This window comes from Notolepis coatsorum (genome assembly GCF_963971535.1).
Source record: "Notolepis coatsorum genome assembly, chromosome: 17".
In the NCBI taxonomy this organism is placed as follows: domain Eukaryota; kingdom Metazoa; phylum Chordata; class Actinopteri; order Aulopiformes; family Paralepididae; genus Notolepis; species Notolepis coatsorum.
In genome coordinates this window covers 54,485,582-54,507,021 of record NC_140181.1, presented here as the reverse complement: position 1 = coordinate 54,507,021, position 21,440 = coordinate 54,485,582, and the positions used below count along the sequence as shown (strand labels likewise).

The window sequence follows — 21,440 nt, the reverse complement described above, 5'->3', positions numbered from 1 at the left end:
TTAGATTATATATTAGATTAGATTTAGACTATTCTAGTACCTGTACCTCCCCTCCCCCCTCCCCCATGCTGCTATGATGCATGAATTTCCCCAAGGGGATCAATAAAGTAATATCTTATCTTATCTTACTCTTTCTCTTGTCTTCTGCATTGCTTTTGATCAAGTTTATGTATCATTTACTGATGTAAAATACTTTGGGCTGCAATTCTTGTATGAAAGGTACTATAAAATAAGGTTTATTATTATCATTATCATCATTATTATTATTAAGGCAATATTTGATTCATGGTGGCAAATTAGCTCTTTGCCCTTGTTGTCTATTATTTCATACACATACTGTAATGCAGTCAGTACAAATACAGTGATATTAGTTATTATAAACTGTTTCACTGGAATTATGTTGCTGGGGAACAGTTTGGACCCAAATGTAACAAGAAATAAATGATAAATAAACGTGGATCACTTTGTTTATGTTTCCATACTGCTCTCTGCTGCCCCCTGCTGTCGATTGAGTAGTCAAAGCACCCGGAACTGAATCACACAGTGAACTGGAAGTTCTTTCATTTTAGCTGAAGAACGAAGATGGGCATGTTAATTTACTGCAAGTGTAGCTATGTCTAAGGAGCCAAATAATCAAACAAAACCTTACTGCTGAAGAAGCTGCGTGTACGCCGAGACTGGATAAAAAGCCACCGGACTTAAATTTTTTGTAAGAATTTTTCAGAAATCATCAAATACCCAAGGTAAGTGTTTAAAAGTAGTCAAGGGAAATATCGCTTGTTTTTTGATAGCCAAGTTGGCTTAGCTAACTGCTAACGTTAGTTAGCTAACGTTAATGTTAAGCGGACTCACAACACTCCACAATAGCAATACATTGGGGATGGGTGGCGTCAATTTGTGAAAAATATAGCTGATGAGTCGCAACGTTTAAGTGTAAAGTGAATAAGTTAGTACATATCTTAGCTGGTTAGCTGTAACATTAGCTGATCTAATATCAAATACGCATTTAAACGTTAGTTTAACGGATTGGTTAGCTAGGTTAGCTAACTTAACGCCAGCTAGCTAGCTAGCTAACTTGCATCCGCTCGAAGTGATTGGTTAACGTGAACTGCGAGCTACCAGTAGCTAACCTTAGCTGCTGTTTTGTATGTTGCTCTCAACCAGCTATCTCAAGCTAACAACAGCAGTGAGAAATGGTCGATAGCAAATCAACTTTTGGCTAACATTACACATGTTATACTACAGTCTGATATCACTAGATGTATTAAAACACACCGCCTTTCTCTGACGGAATGATGTAACATTATTAGCTAATATTAACGTTAACCTAGTCTGTCAGCTCATTATGTTAACTACGGTACCTATCGCTAACCATGGATCAGCGACCTGGTTGCATATCGCCAACTTATGTAGGTATGGTCAGCTAGCAGTTATTTAAATGTGTTTAACTAGCTAGCTGACTAACTGGTTATCACATTTGTAAAGACTGGATTGCGAAATTCCGTCACAAGACAAGAGTTCACAACCTATGATGTTATTCCGTAGATGGTCACTGGCTGTTATGAAGCGTAGCTCGCATCAATAGCCAGTGACCGGCAAGTTCTTTGCATTAATTTATTTGAACCGGCTAAATCGATATTAGAGAGCATTAACAACACTCATTAGGTAGGAACCAGTGAGTGAACTAAGGGTCTAACTAATCAGGAGAGGAAAAACCTGGACTTGATCTACAATCAATACATTTGTGACTGGCTGTTTGTTCTCAGGATTGTGGTTTATTTTTTTGACTATAGTATAAATACATGCGGGGTATATTCATATTCTTTAAGTAGGGATTGTTATCCGGCCCAATACTGTGCTCATGTAAAACTACTACTATACTACTACTCAGCACCATGTTTGTTCAGGTAAACACAAAGTGTAATGTTAAAAATCTATATGTATATTACTTTATATTATTTCTACTTTAAAATGTCAGCAACGGCGTCATGTTGTATATTTAATTTGTTACTGTCAGAAAGTGAGGAACAACTGATGAAAATAAAACATGTTTTGAAATTCATTGTTAGAACTGTAATGGTATCATTCATTAAGTACTCAATATCAGTACTCTATATTGGCCAGTACCCAAATGTAAGTAAAGTACTTGTACTTGGTCTGAAAAAAAAGGGGTATCCCTATTGAAAAGTTTGATCTGTAGACAAACAAAGTCGACAAAAATTCTCATCATATATCGTATTTCTGTTTAAGGTTAGTCATTGTATCTATTGTAACTCAGTCAATCAACTACAGGATTAAGCAGAGAATTAAACATGTTTGGGGGAGTGACGTTCCACCTGTGACTTCCCCTCATTGTAGCCACCCATTGAAGATCATTAGTATTAGGCTACAGCCAAACCGTATTGTATAGGTTCATAAACTTTGACAGAGGTATATATTATTTAAATATTATACTGTTACCAATGAAGGTAAATGTTTTAAACTTTATCTTTGAGGAAATGTATTTTATATCATCATTTTTACTCGTTTCCATGGCAACTACTACAGTACCCATAAGCATCGCCAATCTTCGACCACAGCTACTTTGATGTTTGTACTCCTTGTCGTTCGTTATCAGAGGCATTCATCATTTCCATCTTTGTTTTCATTGAAGCCATGAATAAAATGTACAAAACATGAAAACGATGTGTCCGGGAAGATTATAATGTCCTGGACAAATGGGATAAATTCCGGTAAAATGTTATCTGTGTCCATTGAACTTATTGCAGTAATGTACCCGATGCTTAATGCTTATTAAGCTTAATTAAAAAATTTGTGTTAAACAACAATACATACTGTTTAGATATGCATTTTTGGCAGTGGCTTAGGAGGTAGAGCGGTCGTCTGAAGGGTCTCAGTTAGATTCCGGCTCCTTCCGACTTCTTAAGCAAGACACTGACTTAACTAACTTGACCACTCCAGACAAGCTGGTTGGCACCTTGCATGGTTTGCCTTTGCCGTTGGTGTGTGAGTGAATGGGTAAATGTGAGACATTGTAAAGAGCTTTGGGGAGTCAGACAAATCATTAAAATGCGCTATATAAATGCAGTCAATTTTTTGCTGTTTTGACCTATATCTCAGTGTGTGTGTGTGTGTGCTGTTGAGGAAATAAGAGAATCGATTTCTCAGCTCGCTTCTATAGCGTGCATAAGTACACATACTATCGATAATCTAGCGTTTATTTGAAAACGATTCATAAATAGGCAGACAAATGACAACATGTCTAGTGTATTCGAGAATATTCCAATAAATGCCGTTTATGACGGAATCTTTCTATTTCCCTGAAATTTTAGACAAAACAATAGCTTTTCGAAATGCTATAAAAAGGAACCGATAAAAAAAAAAAAAAAAAAAAAATACGCTTCGACAATGTTGACTGCAAACAAGTCATTGATAAGCGACGGGCAGATTAGACACATAGCCATAATTGAAAACATAGATTATGTAAGGGAGGTCATTGTCGCAAAATAATTGACCGACACGGAGTTTAAAATACCGAGCCGTCTCGGCGAGGTGTTTTAAACGTCAGTGAAGGTAAATTATTTTGCGACAATGATCGAGTATAGCTATACATTATCCCGCTTATTACATGGCTAACTTACTAACAATATACCTAATTCATTTTACATGACTCGCAACAGTAACACTGGTTCTGGCTCCGCTGAGTGCTCGTCGCTCCGCCCCCCAGCAGCTTCACCGGCAGCCGGCAGTTTGCACTGATGTCAGTGGGCTTGATTGCGAACAGCTGCGCACAGCGGTCATTATTGTGGGCTTGATTGCGAACAGCTGCGCACAGCGGTCATTATTGTCCCACAGCGGTCATTATTGTCTGATAACTGACCTCTGACGCGCGCTATTGACCAATCACAAGCAAGCATTTCGGCGAATGTGAAAACGCCATGTAATAAGCGTTTTTAACGCTACCATTGAAGTGGGTGGTGGCATTCAACGGGGTAAATAGGAAACGGAGGCCGGCACTGATTAAGATATGTTCATGTAAAGCTCGTCTGGGATTATCCCCTCCTTCAGTTGGTGTGGCTACTCTAGGGCTGACCTTCGAAGCTTTTTTTGGCAATCGAAGCTTCGGGCCAAGCTTCGATTTTAATTCGAAGCTTCGAGAAAAAAAAGAGAAAAGAAAACATATATTAATTATAATATATATATATATATTTATTTATTTTTATTTTTTTTATCTTATGTTGTGGGACTTGTACAGCACTTTGGTAAACGTTGTTGTTTTTAAATGTGCTCTATAAATAAAGTGGATTGGATTAATTAATTAAGTAGCCCCTTTCGTGACTGTGACGCAGCCAACAAGGTTTCACTCGGCTGCGCTGCCTGGGTGCAGTGGGGCTGCTCTCACAGCCAACGACATGACATTACATAATTATGTTGCAACCTTCGTCTATCAAGCAAACAATTATATTTAATTTAATTTATAATTATATCAGGCAATGCACTTACAAAAGCAGATGATTACAATTAAATTAGCAAACTTGGTAACACATTAGTCATAGCAGCATAGGCATAGCCTTATTAATGTTTTGTGTGGCGTCGCCGTCGTGTACAACGATACTTACGTTTTTTAGGTGATTTGACAAAGTTGTTGTAGAGGCATTGTCTTTGCATATTTTAAAGTGTAACCACACGTCTGATGACTTCTTCGTCGACATGTCTGCTGCACATGTCCTTGTTGTTTTCAACACAGATAATCTCCACATGCTTGTTGTAGAGAGGTGGAATCGAGGCGCCGCTTACTTTCATTTCATTGGAATGGAGGCGCAAGATTTGAGGCAAAAAAAAAAAAAAAATATATATATATATATACCCAAATAGATCAGAAACAGAATGTCCATAAGGGCGCGGATCCACCTGCCTCATATTTCTTGGCGCAAGCGCATTTCTTCAATGTATTCCAATGGGGACGGAGCGTATGCGGCCGCCCGGCCGCCTATAAGGAAATGCGCTGCAGTCGTCGGCTTTTTTCAGCGCATTTCAGCTTTTTTGTGCGGTTTTAAAGTTGAAACTTTCTGAACTTTACAGAGCGATGCGCTGGGCGCATATTCAGACAAAGGCTCGCGCTGCAGCGCTCCACCCCCAGTACTACCGGCGCACTGCCAGCGTTTTTGTGAGCTAAGTGGACGCAGGCCCTAAGGGTTGTACAAAGTTCCTGTCTGATGCTATAGAGCAGTGGTTCTCAGGCTGCGGTTACACTGCGTTATTTTTTTCCGTAGCCGCATTTCTGGCAGACGCTCTCTGATTGGCCACTGACTGACGCTCTCTGATTGGCCACTGACGCGTTTGCCCAATCGCGTGACGAGCTGTGTCTTTGCCCCTTTCCGTGTCAAACAGCCTGCAAACGACCTGCCATTCTATCGCCATGCTCTTAAGACAAACTCTAACCTTAACCAACTTCGAAAGAGTGCCAAAGCTTAACCGGCGAAAGAACTTGCCGTCACGCTCTACAAACTCTAACCTTAACCAACTTCGAAAGAGTGCCTAAGCTTAACCAGTGTAGAAACAGGCGTCGGCCAATCAGAGAGCGTCTTGCCAGAAATGCGGCTACGGAAAAAAAGAATGCGGTTACACTATGGCCAGTTTTCGTTTCGTTTTCAGGGTCAGTTTCGCTTTTCAGAACGCAACGTAATGGCAGGCAAGTTAGACATCGTTTTTGCCTCCTGAGCACAGTGATGTATATACATGTAGTACAATGCCAAAGCAGTAGGTGGCGATGTAGTTCAAACATGAAAGGCATTTTCAACCAATCAGAAAAGTTGAATTTGCCAATACACTTCCTGCTAAAAAATCAACAATCCACCATCTTTAAATGCCTCGCGTGAGCCATTTAGCCAACGTAGCATTTTTTTTTCAGCAAAGAAAGTTCAATAAATAAAACGGATCCATTCACTGTGTGTTCTGCCTTTCATTTGTTGATGAAACAAAACTAACATCAACACAAGTGACCACCAAGAGCGGAGTTTAATCTCACAAAAAGATTGTCGCCGATTTTGTTAGCTTACGTGCTAACGTGATTGGGATATGCCAGTATAACAGTATAGCATTGTGGCTAGCAGTTTGGTAACTATAATGCTAGCAGAATTAATGGATGTAAACTAGGCTTGGGCTGTATCATTTTTTTTCATACAGTCATACCTTGCTGGCATCATACCCCGGTATGGGTATAATGACGGTATGACTTTCATCAGCGCGGGGGGGGGGGGGGGGGGGGGCACATCCGAGACACACACATATGAAACAAGTCATACGGAACAAATAACGTATAACGGAGGCTGAAATTAGACCAATGTGACTCACAAACTCACGACAGTAGTACACAACTACACATACAGACGCACAAAATTTATTCTGCATTGATTAAGTGATAATCAAAACCCAGCTTAAGCCGTTAAACCCCTGTAGTGAATCGCGAAGCCAATACGCACACACACGCAGTCGAACTGGAACGCTTTACCAAACATACACTCCCGGCATTCATAACTCGTACGTTCATCTTCCATACGCTTAACCATAACATAACTTACTTACCGGTACCCAAACAACGTGTCCCAGAGTCCACATTCATGCACGAATCCATTTCAAAGCGTTAGAAAAACGCTCCGTTTCCCGATTCCTCAATCATCCAATGTCTGGAATAGAGCTGCCGAGGTTACCGCATTACCGCGGTATCGCTGTTATATCACGCCCACCGCAGAGTTTAGCTGAATACTGCATCACTGCTGTTTTTTAATAATAATACTCTCAACCAAAGCAATGGAACGGAACAATTTTGATAGACGGTCGATTCTGCCAATTACGTCACACCGCTTGCACCCGCCTCTGCTGTTACCACCAATCGGCAAGCGCATATTCGTTTTTTACTTCCTGGATGTCGGCCATTGATCACAACAAGGCTAATAACGTTAGCTCCCCGCCGGAGTGGACTACCAGCGCTCCACAAGAGTACTAAACAAGGCATAATGATTTTACTGCAACGAATGTTATAATAAAAGCCCTTCGTTCTATACACTTGTCTGATTGAAAACTTAACAGACCGCATGCGGAATGGGCACAAGGAAGGAACTGAGATATGAATTGAGTAATGCTTGCCTTGCTATGGTCCGGTAAATACGCTGATGAACGTGTAACTAGGGCTGGGCGATATAACGATAACTATAAATATCGTGATATATTTTAATAATCGATATCGAATATCGAAATTAAAAAAAAATCGAAAAATCGTTTTTTTGTGTGACCTGCAACAGAGCAGTTTTAAAACCAGAGACAGTGGACAGACTTGTCTTTCTTGCCAGCAACTTAAAGTAATGGCTTTGCTTGTCCAAATGACAATACTGACCAAATTGAGATTTATTTTTCTCTTGTCCATTTATTTTGTTTGCTTTCTAATTTAAAATACAGTTTGAAACCGTCTGTACACAGTAGGCTATGTGTGCTAGCAGAACTAGACTCCAGTCACGAGTCACGGTGCACATGTGCTGTGGTTTGTCCACCAAAAAAGCGCCAAAAGATCGAAAATAAACTAGCAGAGCCAGAACTGTTCAACTCCCCTGGAGCCACAGCCAGCAGAGAAGCCAGTTTACTTTCGCTTTCAAACCAGCTGCAGCCTGAGAACTGGAGTGTGAGGGGATGTAACACTAAAGATGGCGGCAATGACAAATAATTGCTGCAAAATAAACATACATCTGTTGTTAAAAAAAGAAAAGAAAAAAATTATACGTATAACAATTTTGACTATCTGTAACTGAGGGGTTACAAAACCCTGACTGTATTAAAGATTGTGATAGATTAAACCACTACTACATATTATTATTACTTGCCAGACAGTACAGTTAATTATGGCAGACACTCAATAGACGGCACGGTGACAAAGAGATATCATTTACAGTATTTTATTATTAAGCAGATATACAACTGGTAATTACTGGGTCGCTCTTTTATGGCGAATGATATTAGAATGTCAGAGTATCAAAGTCAGTGGGAATTAGGGCTGGGCGATATGACGATATTATATAAATATCGGGTACAGTTCATTAACGATACACTTTTTAAACGTATCGTGGATATCGTGATGTTTTGCCCAAGAGGCTTGTGTTGCGTCAATCTGGTCCACACGTTGACACTTTTGAACAGCGCCGCCCCACACACACACTACTGCATCAAAAGTTACTACTTATGATAACAAAGGCATTCGTTTTGTGGCATTGACGTTATATAGTTACACTTTCAATAACATCAGCGTATTTACATAGCAACGACCGAGGTCGACCTAGATATAGCAAGCATTAGCCGTTCATATCTCAGCCCGTGCTGACTCCGTTGTGCCCATTCTGCGGTCTGTTAATAACGTTTTCAATCAGACAGATGTATGGAAAGGCTTTTATTATAACATCCGTTGCAGTAAAATCATTATGCCTCCAGTCGTTTAGTCATTCTGCAGAGCTAAAAGCTAAACGTCGGCCGCGGCGAGCTACCGCTGCCATTGTTGTTTTCATTGAGCTCTCCAATGGCGGAAGTAAAAAATGAATACGCGCTTGCCGATTGGTGCTAAGAACAGCAGGGCGGGTGCAAGCGATGTGACGTAATTGGCAGACGCGACTGTCAATCAAAATGATTCTGTTTGCCGACTGAATGAATATAAACGTTATTAACAGATTGCAGCATAGGTACAATACAGTACAGCTCAATACAACAACAGTCAACAGTGGACTGGAGGATGCAGACCAGAGAAAGACATTAGTCTTGTTTACATCAGGGTCCCCCATTTTCAATTCATCATATTTCATATCTAAATCATATAATATCTCATTGCTAAATATATGCAATATATAATCTAATAATCCAATAATCTATATCTAATATATAATATAAAAATGCTAAATGCATGGGTATTTTATTTTGTCTTTAATGTTAGCTTGCAAACTCAAATACTGTCTTGGTAAGCCTCATAATGAATTGTTTGGGGAAAAAAAGAAAAACATCGTGATGCGTATCGTGTATCGCCGAAAGGTCAGAAAATATCGTGATATCATATTTAGGCCATATCGCCCAGCCCTAGTGGGAATGAATAATTCCTAGGCTAAGTATACTAGACCGGGACGCTGCATGGCGTGAGATGGCGATATAGGGGGGCAAACGAGGGTATAGCTGGAGACTGGTGATTTCCTCCCACAGAGTAGTAAGCTCCAGAGGAATGAAGAATAGACGGATACTCAGGCTGGTCACTTGAAGAAAGGGGGTTCTCATACGGATCCGGTCCTTGTAATCCAAGTGCTCGGTAGCAGGGTAATAGCTGTAATCCAATGCCCGATAGCAATGATGATAGCCAGCCAGCTTCGTCCTCGAAGCTAGCCCGATGTAGATCTTCAGGGTAGTTAAATCCAAACGACAATGGTATTAACGATGCTCTTCTCCACGGTACTACGTTTCCACAAGTCACTATAATCCACCAAACAATGGTTCTACAATATCAAAGTAGTATCTAAGGAGCTACTAGTTATCCGTAACGATACGCCGCGGTAGGTTCCAATGCTCACATGTCCAATAGTTCTGCTGCTAGGTTCACCTCGTGTTCTGATACTAATTACGTTAAGTCCACACACACTTGCTAAGGTTCACACTAGTTACTAAACGAACGAACTGCTTGTTACTGCTGCACACCGAACGAACTGCGTTAACGTTAGATTCACACTAAATGACGAACTGCTGCTGCATTAGATTAGGTCGAACTGCACAATACGTTATGTTCACACTACTTGACGAACTGCGTTAACGTTAGACGTTAGATTCACACTAAAAGACGAACTGCTGCTGTTTGCGCCTTCCACAATATATACTTAGGCCCCGTTTAGACAGAAACGCTAGCAGGTGAATCCGCAAAAATATTTTTTCGGATGTGCCTTTCGTTTATACGGAAACAGCATTTTTACGGGGTGAAACCGCAAAAAAGTGAGACTACCTTCCAGGGTGGAATTCCTAGAAACGCAAAAGCTTTGCGCTCTCGTCTAAACTGTTAAAACGTATAAATCTGATAAAACGATGACGAAAGGGTTGTCACGGCTCTGGTCGCGCGTACTGCTTACGTCACAGGTAGCAGGTATGCGCCAGTAGCCGAGACGTAAACAAAGCAAGTATGTCTGACTTATATCAACGGAGATCACCTGAAGGCTACATTGGCAGTACTTTTAACCCTTTCACTGCCACACGACAGAAGGTTAACCCTTTACTATCACACAACCGGCTGTCGTGTGGCAGTGAAAGGGTTAAATACACAAGAATCTGTCCCGCGGCGTGAGTGGACCCACTGTCTGTGAGTGACTCTGCTTTGGTGCAATCACATTCCCCATCCACAGTCTGCGAATCAGAGGCAGAGTAGGGCGGGTCTTCACAGCACGTCATGTGACATATGCGCCAATCGTGTGACAGTGGGGCTCCGTCGTCTCGAGTCGTTACAGCGTCGTCTGCACGCAGAATTCCATCCCAAAACGCTTGTCTAAACGTAAAATTAAAAGTGAAACCTAGTGATGCACGATATATCGGCCGCCGATATAATATCGGCCGATATGGCCGTTTTTTTACACATCGGTATCGGACCGATATCAAGATAGGGCCGATATTTAAAAAAAAAAAAAAAAAAAAATGTTTTTTTCTTTTTTTTTATATGTTTTTTTTTTCTTTTTACATGTTTTGGCCTTAAATAGTTTCAAAATATCAGTCATTTCTGAAAATAAGTTACAAAAGTAAAAAAATTATGCGTTTTGGAAAATAGCTCTTTATTTGATTATCATAAAAAAGTGTTTTCTATACAGAGATATCGACATCGGTAAATATCGGTATCGGCCAGAACAGCAATATTAATATCGGTTATCGGTATCGGCCACAATTTTCACATCGGTGCATCACTAGTGAAACCGCAAGATGACTTTTGCGGTTTCTGTTCACAAAACGCTCGTCTAAACGGGGCCTTAGGCTGCGGTTACACCTTTCGTATCATTTCGTATTGTTTTCTTATACGTATCGCCGCGTATCGCCGCGACGTCATGCGCCTCGAGTCACACTTTCGTTTTTTTTCGTTTTTGTCAGCCGAGCACACTGATGTAGTACACTGTCAAAGCAGTAGGTGGCAGTAGGTGGCAAACATGAAGGCAATTTCAACCAATCAGAACGAATGTGCCAATACACTTCCTGGTGGAAAGCTCCAGCAAAGAAAATGTCAATAAGGCAGGCGCCTATGCCGCGCCACCATCTTGCTTTTTTACTCAATGCAGCAATAATTTTTCAGCAAAGCCTAATAAAAGTGCAATAAACAAAACGGATACATTCACTGTGTGTTCTGCCTGTCATTTGTTGATGAAACAAAACTAACATCAACACAAGTGACCACCAAGAGCGGATAGTTTAGTCTAAAAAACGATCGGTAGCATTGTTAGCTGCATGCTAACGTCAATGGAGTATGCCATTATAACAATATAGCATTGTGGCTAGAAGCTAACGTTAGCTCACGCTACTTAACCAGCACCAAAACTGATGATATCGCGAGCTATCAGTAGTTAGATAACATTAGAGACAACGCTGTGTGTATTAAACAAAGGTGAATAGATGACTGGGCCATTTTGTTTAATGCTTGTTAAGTTGAAAGAGGAACTCTGAGCTAACAGGGTCTGAATCCTGATAGCTCACGTTAGCCAGCTGCTCATGCAATCGGTAATGCTAGCAGAATGAATGGATGTAAACTTTATTTAACATATTGCATATGGGTACAATACAATACGGCTCAATACAAACAATTGTTAAGGGAATGCAGACTGTTGTAGCTTGGACTGGGGTCCTTATAACAATAACTTGACAACACATGGTAGCTGAAGCTATTTGGGACACGGAGCTCTGTCCCAAACACACACACTGTTGTCACCGGAAGGGCACGCAGATGGTATCTACTGCGCATGGGCGTTTTCGCAACAACTGCTCCGTGCTGACTACACGCTGTTGTCGAAGCGTTTTTTTTGCGTATCTCCAAACGCAAACACAATTTTGCGTTTCAGCCGTATCCACAAAAAAATGCCAAAAAACGCATTTCTGTGTAGATAGGACATCAAACGTCGTCAAAAACGTATAAAAAAACGCCAGGAATACACTAGTCTAACCATAGCCTTAGAGTGCTTTCTAGGGCGCAACCGAATCTCTTGTCCGGAATCAATGCGCTGGCCAAGGGCATGTCTCAACTTGTCCAGACTCGTCTTTGAACTTGTCTGAGGGGCGCGATTCTTGGCGCCGCCAGTGTCAAGGGCGTTATCCAATGAGGAAAGCGAATAATGCTATGATTCAAACGGAGGCTTAAAGGGATATAGCTTATATATATAAATAATATACAAGTTATATAAAACAATAAAACGTAGATTCTCAGTGTTAATCTGACCCTTCACAACACTATCGATATCGAGAAATATAACATTATCATATCGTTATCGCGATATGATTTTTTTCCATATCGCCCAGCCCTACGTGTAACTATATAACGTTAATGCCACAAAACGAATGCATTTGTTAATCATAAGTAGTAACTTTATAATAATAATAATAATAATAATAAGAAAGGGTCGGGGGGGGGGTAACCGCCGGGCGCTACCACCCCTGCCCGCGACACAGAGTGAACGGTGCACGACCAGAGGGGAGACTTCGAATCCGTGTTTCACTTTCAATAACGAATGCGTGCTTGCCGAATCCCAAACAATATTCATGTTGCAAAGTCGTCCTCTAAAGATAGACATTTAGATTAGAGGCAGGCTATATATGCTATAAAGAGTAGACTACTAAAAAAAAAAAAAATGCATTCAAACTATTTTAATTTTTTTTGCGGTAACCGCGACGGTAGGAAATATTTCACAAATTTGTGCGGTAAGGAAAAAATCAATACCGCGGCAGCCCTAGTCTGGAAGTGGACCCATGGTCCATCCATTCGACCTTAATAATTAAACCGGCCATCGGTCCATAACCGCATTCTATAGAAGAATAAGTCTTTATTTGTCGTGCAGATTAACACACATGCGCGATAGAAGACCGACAGGAACACGCGCGTGGCGTCATCCTGCTCAGCTCTGCTACAGTAGGTTCAGTGTGAGAGAGGGAAAGACAGACTGCCCTGCCCTCTGCTGGCGCGTGCTGTGCACTACAACCAATGCCGTCCCTGTTATAACTCTGTCTGTGTACCCGGAGAGTCAGCATTGCCTTGGCTTGGGCTGATCGCTATACTAACTCGTTTGGCTGAGTTAGGGGGAGGGAAGCCGTGGGTGGGTCCTGGGCGTTGTGGACAGCGACCCCTACAGTTCGGTCTGGGCGCCAGCACAGCGAGGGTAGGATCTGGAAAAAGGTAGTGTGACCTTCCACACGTTACACTCTCCCGGTGAGAATCTGCGCTGCCAGGCTGGCTGCCGGCTGGCTGCACATGTGTCGGAGGAAAACATGTGACAGTCTCCGGCCTCCCGGACCAACAGTAGGGGGGGGGTGCGCAACAACCAGGAAGGGGGTTGGGAATTGGCATAACGACTAAACAGTGGGATGGGAGAACAATCGGAAAAAAGGAGGGGGGAAAAGATAATAAAAAAAAAAACTGTCAGTGTAATAGAAGGAAACGCATCTGTGATTTGGCGCACAGTCTGTGACGTCACGGTATTTCGAAATACCCTGGTATACCGTCATACCGCCCAAGCCTAATGTAAACTTTATTTAACAGATTGCAGAATGGGTACAATCAGGGCTGTACGCTAAGCTTTTTCACTAGGGGCACACTTGCCCCTAAATGAGAAATTTAGGGGCAAAGAATATTTTTTAGGGGCACATTTTTAAATAACTATTTTACCATTATAGTAGGGCTGGGCGATATGGCCTCTAAATGATATTGCGATCTTTTTTGGCCATATCACGATACACGATATATATCGCAATATTTTGACATTTCCTCTAAAGCACTTAAAAATGCTTGATTTAACCCTTTGATGCATACAGTCACGCCAATATGATGATTATAATAAGTCCCTGCAACATATGTTTGCATTATTAAACCAAGAAGATGCTTTAAAAAATAATTTAATGAAAATGTACTAAGAGTAGTCTACTGACACACTAATAAAAAAATTATTTACATCTAAGACCATTTATATAAAAACTTTTGGGTGCCTTCTTTTTGCACAGTACTGTGTTTTCTATCCACTTTAGCCAAACACACACAATATATATATATATATACACACACACTACTGTGAGAAAATAATAATCACACACACAAAGGGATAATGGCTTATAGCAGACTTAATGATTTTAGAATATTTCAGATAATGAAATTAAATGTTTATATCATCAACTATCCAGTTAGTATTTATACTGTCTGTAACGTTTGGCTACTTTAAATCATTGAATATAGAGAGAGCTGTACTGTATTGTACCCATTCTGCAATCTGTTAATAAAGTTTTCAATCAATCAGAGCGAGAGAGAGAGAGAGGGGGCGAGAACGAATGAGAGAGCCAGCCCCCCCCCCTCCGGGTTTTGTTCTAGGTTTGCGTTTTGATCGTCTAAGCTGCCGTAGGTGATGACGTCACACTCGAATGTAAACGGGAAGCGTTTAACAGACGGAGATGGAAAGTGGATGATATACAGTAACAGAAACGAATAACCAATAAATATGAAGTTATGTTTAAACTTCTGTTGTCAAGCGTTGTCAATATAACCCACCCCCTTTCCTCCCGAATGGAACTAGTGTTGTGGAGTCCGCTTTGACTGGTGTCCAGGGTTAGCAGCAGCTAACGCTAGTTAGTTTAGCATAATCCTAATGGATACCGTGGATAGCAGCTAACGTTAGCCCATTGCTCGTGTCAATCAAATTGCATGTTATTAAAGATCCGCGCTGGTCTGTCTAATGAAATTACAACCGCAACATTATGCCCTGGTTGTAGGCTAATGTTTTATCCAATTTGTATGGATTAATTTAGGAGTGAAATGCGAATGAAGGGTTGCAATCACTACTCGCAAGCTTGCCCCCAGATGATATTTTCCACTCGCACCGGCCAGATTAGGGGGCAATTTGCGACGAGATGATCGCAGAACCGCCCTAATCCGCCATGATTTTCATTCGGCGCTCAGCTCACCTGGCAACGCAGCGGTCCTGCGGTCCGTTGTTGACAAGTTCGAATCCCATAAATTTTTTTTTTTTTAACGTGATTTTTTTTTTAACATGTATTCTTTCGCCGGTTAAGGTTAGGCATGGTTAAGGTTAGGCATTGTTTCGGAGTTGGTTAAGGTTAGAACTGTTAAGTTTAGGCGCTGTTAAGGAGCTGGTTAAGGTTAGAGTTTGTCTTAGAGAATGGCAATATTCTTTCTATGGTTAAGGTTAAGGTTAGGCATGGTTAAGGTTAAGGTTAGGCATTGTTTCGGAGTTGGTTAAGGTTAGAACGGTTAAGTTTAGGCGCTGTTAAGGAGCTGGTTAAGGTTAGAGTTTGTCCTAGAGACAGCCTATTTCCGCACTGCCGCTCTCCCGCGTTGCCGCGGTCACATGGTCAAATTGTCACATTCTTGCACTGCTCCGCTGTTAAAAAGCAACACGCACTTGGGACAGCTCTGCTGTAAACACTGGAAATAACCGTGCAGGTCTCTACTGCACATGGGCGTTGAGCAACAACGGCTCTGTATCCGGCTCACGCAGATTACATGGCACCATTGTCGGCGAGTTTTGACGAGTATCCAAAACGGAAACACCTTTTCAGCGTTGCCAGTAGGACACCGCGTTTTCCTGCCAAAACGGTGTTTCTTTTTAACTTGGACAGCAAACGTAATCATTCAGCAAAAAAAACGTTGCTGTATTCCCCAGTGTAACCATGGCCTCAAACTACGGGTCGCGACCCAAATTGGGGTTGCGGGTAGGTGACAGTAAATTGGAATAAAATGACAGCATTTTATTAAAAAAAAACGTTACTTAAATTTTTTTTTTAAAAACGTATAAACTAAATCCTCAATTTGAATAAAGTTATTAATCTGATTAAATCAGTATTTTTCTTTTATTAAATCAACTTTCTTTAATGAATATAACTCATCAGTTTTGTCAACATAAATAATCCAATAAGGGCACACACGTTGGTATGAAAATGATGGTGACGTCTTATAGTATAATATTAGTGTAGCCTAATCTTTAACTGCAACTGTGAAGAAAACCCCCATTGGACTTTAAACCGATTGAATTAATTTTATTTTTTTATTTTTATAAAAAATAAAAAATTTGAATGTTGATTTAGAATTCGAATGTCAACATTATGATCGAAGCTTCGAAGCATTCGTACAGCCCTAAACATTTGTATAATTTTTATTTTTTTGTATGTTCTGGCAAGATATTTAGGCTAAGTATGCCTCGTTTTATAAATGTGTATTGATAACATAGTGCTGTAATTACATTTTCTAATAAATATGCATGATCAAGTTCAACAACGTGTGCTTTTATTTTGATATTCCTTAATTCCATGTTGAAATTATGTGATTTCAACGTGTGGGGTCCCCAAAGAAATTCCTAAATAAAATGGGGTCACGGTTAGGGCTGAACGATTAATCAATTTTAAATCGAAATCGCGATTTGGAATGATGCAATTATCAAATCGCAAAAAGAAAAGAAAACGCAAATATATATATACAGGGGGAGCTCCAGTAGCTCACCGCGTACCTCGAGCGCTATTTCGGCGCCGGGGACAACCGTGCTCGTCACGGATCTGGGGTAGCAAGTTCGATTCCCGGACAAAGCCGTAACTTTCTCAGAGTGTCTTCCCCCCATCTGTAGTACCCCCATTCAACCTGTTTCTGTCGGTCATTCTTGACCAGAGAAAAAGCGATAAACGCAAGAAGAGCCAGCGGAATGGCCAAAGTTTAAAAAAAAAAATATATATATATATATACAGTGTTTCCCCACAGGATTTTCAGAGACTATGGGGGGTGAACCTCCGACCCTCTAGGGGGGTCCCGGGGCATGCCCCCCCGGAAAATATATTTTTTTGTACATTTTAAAGTTAAATGCATCAATCTGGTGCACTTTGAGAGCAAAATAAAGAGGCTAGATCTATGATGAACTATGTGCTCAAAACACAAAATCGACCAGACTAGTGCTTCCCAATCCTGTCCTCGAAGCACCCCAGCCGTTCAATGTATTTGTTAAATTCCACCACCAGCACACCTGATTTAACTTAACTACAATAACTAGCCCTTTATTAGTTGAATGAAGGTGTGCTGGTGGTGGAATTTAACAAATACATGGAACGGCTGGGGTGTCTCGAGGAGAGGTTTGGGAACCACAGGACTACTAGAGCATACATTTGAGCCATCAAAGAAATTAATCAAAAGTGGTTACCTGTGTTGAACTGGTTTATTTTTTAGAAAATAAAAATATATAGTGGATTACTATTACGACTACTACCACTGCCAATACTACTGATACATCCCTATTGACAAACTTTATATTTAAAAAAGAATAGTAAAAAAAAATAAACATTTTAATTACATTTTTGTTGTTCATTATACAACTGTGGCGGGACTAATTAGACTGTGGCGGGCCGAAAAGACCCATGCGTAGGCCAGATGCAAGCCGCATTTTACAATAAACCTCTGTGGGGCTGGTTAAAAAAATATATAATTATAATCGCTAATTTAATCGCAATATCTGTGTCAAAAAAAATCGCAATTACCGTAGATTATTTCCCAAAAATTTTGCAGCCCTAGTCACAGTATGGAAAAGTTTGAGAACTCCTGCTATAGAGCCACCATAGTTTAGAAGTGACGTGCACTTCCTGAATTGTAGCTAGTAGCTGTTTTTAAAAAGCACCAAAATGAGAGCCCTCAAATAACTAGCTAAATACATTTGTCGTTTTGGAACTTATATTTTCTAATATGCTTGTCATGCTAGGGCTGGGCGATATGGAAAAAAATCATATCGCGATAACGATATGATAATTTTATTTTATTTCTCGATATCGATAATTATCGAATTGTTATAAGTATAAAATTTTTTTTTTTTTTTTTTTTTTTTTTTAACAACAGATGTATGTTTATTTTGCCGCAATTCTTTGTCATTGCATCTTTAGTGTTACATCCCCTCACACTCCAGTTCTCAGGCTGCAGCTGGTTTAAAAGCTAAAGTAAACCGGCTTCTCTGCTGGCTGTGGCTCCAGAGGAGTTGAACAGTTCTGGCTCTGCTAGTTTATTTTCGATCTTTTGGCGCTTTTTTGGTGGACAAACCACCGCACATGTGCACTGTGACTAGGGATGCACCGATATGAAAATTGGCCGCCGATACCGATACCGATAGTTCAACTAACACTATCGGCCGATACCGATACCGATACCGATATTTGTATATTTGTATATAAGTATTTGTAAATTTTTTTTTTTTTTTTTTTTTTTTTAATGAAACTACTGTATATTTGTATGTGTATGTTTGTATTTGTAGGCCTCTTTACTTACTTAAAAAAAGGAAACATCAAGAAATATGTTTATGGTATCACTATCTCTCTCCCAGTATCGTCTTGCGGCCTGCAGAGGGATACTATTTTCTCAACCAGAGCTTTCAACCAATGCAATGGAACCATTCTTGCGGCCTGCAGCAGGATACTATTCTCTCAACCAGAGCTTTCAACCAATGCAATGGAACCATTTTGATTGACAGTCGATTCGGCCAATTACGCCACACCGGTGACCGCTAGCACCCACCTCCTGCTGTCCTTACCACCAATCGGCAAGCGTTTATAAATTTTTCTACTTCCGGGCATTCTGTTTGCGAGAGCAGAACACACTTAGCTACGTTAGCTCCCCGGCCCGCCGACCGGCGCTCCACGCATGACCAAATGAGACATAATGATTTTACTGCAACAAATGTTATAATAAAACAAAGCATTTCTATACATTTGTCTGGTTGAAAACTTTATTAACAGATTGCAGAATGTGTAGTTGGGTACGGAATGAGCAACGGAATGGAACCGAGCTATGAACGTACTAACGGAGTAATGCCTTGTTTACTGCTATCTTCGGGTAAATAATATGCTTGTTATTGAACGTGTAACACTTCATTTTAACAGCAGATACTTTCTTAAATGCCATCTTCCCGAGAGAGGGTGTTGACGGGGAGTTGTGTTATTAATAGCATTGAACAGCTAACCGAAAGCTAGCGTTAACTATTGTTAAAGGTTTAGCCATAACGTTACCTTGGCTAAAGTTGCGGCTATTCATAATGCAGCAATAATGACTGCAGACCTGCAAGCAAAGTACAGCAAGTTGACAAAGGAGTATTCCAACGCAAATCACATTTTCACCAGTAACGTTAGTCTTGCATCTAATAGCTAATAACGTAGCTACGTTAGCTGCCCGGCCCGCCGACCGGCGCTCCACGCATGACCAAATGAGACATAATGATTTTACTGCAACAAATGTTATAATAAAACAAAGCCTTTCTATACATTTGTCTGGTTGAAAACTTTATTAACAGATTGCAGAATGTGTAGTTGGGTACGGAATGAGCAACGGAATGGAACCGAGCTAATGAACGGACTCGGAGTAATGCCTTGCTGCTATGGGTAATAATAATATGCTGATGTTATTGTCCGTGTAACACTAACTATATAACGCTAATGCCACAAAACGAATGCCTTGTTAATCATAAGTAGTTACTTTGATGCAGTAGATTGTGTGTGTGTGTGGGGGACGGCGGGCGTTGTGCAGGTAGATCGCGCGAGTGAACTTTTTTTTTTTGCCTTTTGACGCTACACAAATTGATGGGTATTTATCGGCGACTGCTATCGGCACATTTGAGCTTATCGGCCGATAGGCCGATAGCAGTCAACAAGGCACTTATCGGCCGATACCGATACCCGACCGATATATCGGTGCACCCCTAACTGTGACTCGTGACTGGAGTCTAGTTCTGCTAGCACACATAGCCTACTGTGTACAGACGGTTTCAAAATGTATTTTAAATTAGAAAGCAAACAAAATAAATGGACAAGAGAAAAATAAATCTGAATTTGGTCAGTATTGTCATTTGGACAAGCAAAGCCATTACTTTAAGTTGCAGGCAAGAAAGACAAGTCTGTCCACTGTCTCTGGTTTTAAAACTGCCCTGTTGCAGGTAAAAAAAAAAAAAAAAATTAAAAAGAAAAAAAAAAAACGATTTTTCGATTCTTTTATTTCGATATTCGATATCGATTATTAAAATATATCGCGATATTTATCGTTATCGTTATATCGCCCAGCCCTATGTCATGCTATTTCCACTACAGTAGGCCTGACGTTACTCTGTATCTCATCTAATTTAGCAGCTCATCACCATCCGACCCAGCTGGCTAACGTTAACTTATTGGCTAACCTGTTGTGTTTTGTACTCCTTGGAGAGGTCTTGGTGTCTGTCCTCATAACTTGTGTTGGCCCTGGTGTTCTTCCTGGGAGGGTTGAGGTTGATCATGAAGTCTGTTTTCTTACAGCCATCCTTCTCCAGGGTGCACCTCAGTTCCTTGTAGATTAGATTAAAATGTAGGCCCACACCATCTGCAGCACCAGCTGGCTAACGTTGCTTATTCTCTTACCTGCTGTGTTTTGTACTCCTTGGAGTTGTCTTTGTGTCACTGAGGTGCTTGGTGAGGTTTGAAGTGGTTCCTCCCTTGCACAACACTGTTATATATAGAGATGGGACCGATCCAATCCAAGATCGGTATCAGGTTCTTATTTGATGTAATTCACGTATAGGATATTGCCCTGACTTCACTGATCCACATACCGGATCCAGATTCCATAGCAGGCATCCAGATTGTGATACTTTTTTTTATTTTTTTTTATATATAGTGCTACTACGAAACATTATTATTAAACTAGTAGTGCGCCGACTACCACCTACCGTCTTTTAATCATGCTGTATATCACGTTCACTTCTCGTTTGTGTGTGTGTCATTGAAATGTGGAGTGGTCAGCCTGTGCGTCTGTGTGTCTCTCTCTCTGTCTCTGTCTCTTGTGAACAAAAAAGTATAAAAGTGAATATAGAGATTTTATCTTATTCTTTTTTTTACACAACCTTTTATACTTGTTTTGGGTTTCTAGGAGTAAGTAGGCTAATCCAGTTTTATTCAGGGATATGGATTAGGGATGGGCATTTTAAAGAAAAATCCAGATCGATTGATTGCATGCTATACTCGAGTGAACGTGTATTACCCGTGGAGGGTAAAAAAAATATATATATATTTGAATATTTCTTTTTATTTATTTATTTATTAAAACTTAATTTGTTCATTCACATATGTTTAATGAAACCAACAAACAGTTATAATCTTACACATACATGTGAAACAAATATGTAAACAAAATTAAATAAATCTTTTTGTTT

General features: G+C 40.4%; 1 protein-coding gene across 1 annotated transcript in view; it reads left to right on the top strand.

Annotated features, from left to right (window-relative positions):
- Positions 1 to 595: 595 nt before the first annotated feature.
- dedd (death effector domain containing) overlaps positions 596 to 21,440 on the top strand; it is a 50,604-nt gene continuing 29,759 nt past the window's right edge. Inside the window, exon 1 of the mRNA XM_084333740.1 lies at positions 596 to 743. The gene's annotated coding sequence lies outside the window, so the exon portion shown is untranslated. The remainder of the gene's footprint in view (positions 744 to 21,440) is intronic.